This window comes from Mesocricetus auratus, unplaced genomic scaffold (assembly GCF_017639785.1).
Source record: "Mesocricetus auratus isolate SY011 unplaced genomic scaffold, BCM_Maur_2.0 Super-Scaffold_100007, whole genome shotgun sequence".
Lineage (NCBI taxonomy): Eukaryota > Metazoa > Chordata > Mammalia > Rodentia > Cricetidae > Mesocricetus > Mesocricetus auratus.
In genome coordinates, this window is record NW_024429191.1 from 3,788,557 (window position 1) to 3,791,574 (window position 3,018).

The window sequence follows — 3,018 nt, forward strand, 5'->3', positions numbered from 1 at the left end:
TTATTATTTATGTGACTCTTACCCATGCTTCTTCATGACTTAACCCACTTGACTTGACTGCTGAAGTCCTAGGTGTTTTCAGGTTTCCCCTCGACTGCATTTGCTAGTGCTCACACAGGGGGCAGCTGTGAGCAAACAAGAGCAGCCCTTCCATGGCTGCCAGTCTTGAAAGGGAGTCTCCCAAGTTGGGACTGTTTTTGAGTTGTTCGGGTTCTTTTGCAGTGATGTTCCTTGTCTTGAGCCAACTGGGCTAGGGCATCTCCATTGAACAAAGGTGCCTGTAGGTGGTGGAGTTGTTAGTGACTTTTGTAAACAAACTTTCCTAGGAGAAAGGAAGAGTCTAGGGGTCTTGGTTAAGCTCATTTCTGCAAACAGGTGCTCAAGCTTCACCTTCGAGCTGTTCTGCGTGTGGTGGCCAGCTGGAATTCCATACTTGTGGTGGTTTGGATGATATGTCCCCATACACTTTGGGCATTTGGATACTCAGTCCTCAGCTAGTGGCTGTTCGGGAAGGATTAGGAGGTGTGGCCTTTTGATGGAGGTATAACACTGGGGTGGGCTTTGAGGTTTCAAAAGACTCCCACTATTCAGAAGACTCCAAGTGTGCTCTCAGTTTCCTGTTTGTGGACCTGGACGTGAGCTATCCCATTCTGTGCCAGCACCTTGCCTGTCTGCCTGCCTGTGCCCATGCTCCCGCCGTGATGGTCATGGATTCCTAACCCTCTGGAACTATAAGCCCCAAATAAGCCCTTCCTTCTATAAGCTGTCTTGGTCATGGTATTTATCACAACAACTGAAAAGTAACTAACAGAATACCTCTCTGGGAAAGTTCCAGGAAAAAGGTCAGTTTTTTTTTTAAGTTACTATTGTGCTGGGATGGGAAGGGGTTGGGGGAGTTATTGCATAGTCTCCCAGTTTGTTAGATCTGCGATTCATGTATGGAACCTGCCTTGACTTGGGTGTGGCCTGCTGAATGTATGTTGGCTAGGCAATAGCATCAGGTGTGGCCTGGTGAGTGTACGGAGGCTAGGTGTTATTGCCTGTCTGGCTTTTGTAGCTGCACTTTAGCATGTATGTGCACTCCACCACACCCCAACATTAAATTCTGGTGACTCTCTTTGTTGAACAAGAGTTGACATTTAAACTGAGACATTAGGATGCAGACTAGCCTACAGGGGCAAAGATTTCATGTGGGAGTACAGTAACTCTTTTATTTAGTTATTTTAAATTTTAATTAAAATATAATTACATCTTTTCCCATGTCCCTTTCCTTGTTCCAACTCCTCTAGTAACCTCCTCCCCCAACTCCCTCTCAATAAGTCTTAAAGTTTTGAGAAACAGCATGTTTGTGGGACTGGAACATGAGTGTGTGTTTGTGCAGGTGTATATGTGTGGGTACGTGTGTATAAAATAACCAAATTCCAGGAAACATCATTTTCTAGTATGCTTGTTTGCACCATCTGTAATTGTCTTTGTTACATTTCTCCCTACTTTCACCTGGAAAATTCCTGTTTGTTCTCCCAGATAAGGTTCAGTTGTCTTCTGTCCAGGTAGGTACATTTCCTTGCTCCTGTTTCTACCCTGTCACAGCACTATGTGCATGTCTTCATGTGCAACCACATTTTCATTTTAGGATGCATCCCCCTATAGGCTTTCCTACAGCATGGGCTGAAATGATGTACTCTTCTGGGGTCTGTATGTCTGAGCACACAGATCCTTACATCAGATATGAATGAAGGGATTCTCATGTATACTAAAACTGGAATGATGCGGAGATGATTATCATGGCTCTCGTAGGAAGACACAGGCTGTGTGTCCGATGAATGCTTGCTTTAGGAATGAGAAACACATGACCCTTGTACCTCAGCCCATGGCAGACATCACCAGTTGATGGCTTATGCTTAGACCTTGTTTCAATCTAGAGTGCCAACAGGCATTCTCAACTGCTTAGAATTAAGTTGGGACTGGAGAACCAGTGCCACCCGAGTCTCTTCCTTAAATGTTGGCTTCAAGGACATTGTGAAACTCTGGGGATGGTGTCTAGGAGCATGACTTTTAAAATAAGAACTTGAGGTGATTTGGGGACATGCTAAATACTGACACAAGCTAATCTAGCTGTCTCTGTCTTGAGTTGCTCAAATGAGTAGATGCATAACTTAGCAATGCATGCACTTTGAAATACATCATGAGAAAGAGAAGAAGACTTATGACAACAGCCTTCTCCCACAAGCTCCTCAGCCTGAGATGGACTACTCTAGATCTCTGAAGAAACCCGCCCCACTCTCCAGAACCCTGCCCTGAGAGCTCCTTCATTATTTAAAACCGTGGAATGCTTCACAGACTCCAGTGTCCTCCTGTGCAGTGCTCTGCTAATCATCTCTGTACTGCTCCAATTTTAGTTATGTATGATGAAGCAAACACGAAAATGCGTTTGTTTATATCCCCTTGTCTCATATCAAATGTCTTTCAATGACAATGATGAAAAAATTGGAATCTCCAAGTTTCTTTTATATCCCCAGCTCTAGTTAATAAAGATGTTTATTATAATAGGGCCAAGGAAAAAGTTAGCTTTGGAGGGCAGCCAAACACAGAGAGGTTCTGTGGCAAGCAGGTACCTATTATCTGGAAGAGTGAACCCAAAGAGGCAGCTGCCTGCTTCCTTTTGTAGCCTCCAGTGACTTTGGGGTTTCTCTGCATAGAGCCTGAGCTCCAACCACCCCCTCCCCATGCCCATCCTGGGTCCTGTTCAGCCTCTCCATCACATCCTACCCTCATCCCAACCTCCAATTCTAATCCTTGGCCTAGTTATCTCCAAAGGCAAAGTGTTCCCAATGGGACTTGGAAAAAGGTTTTGAATGGATCTTGGGGGCATATTTCAGGCAGGTGGTGTGCTATGACTAGGTAAGTGACAGGAAGAAGACAGAAAATAGAGGCTTGAGGCCGGGGAGCAAGATGTCTCCATCAGTAGAGCACTTGATGCATAAGCGTGAGGAGCTGAACTACTAACCCCAGCACCCA

The 3,018-nt window shown here is 45.0% G+C and overlaps 1 pseudogene; it reads right to left on the bottom strand.

Annotated features, from left to right (window-relative positions):
* Positions 1 to 2,318: 2,318 nt before the first annotated feature.
* On the bottom strand, positions 2,319 to 2,419 carry LOC121141626 (annotated as a pseudogene).
* Between the last annotated feature and the right edge of the window lie 599 nt (positions 2,420 to 3,018).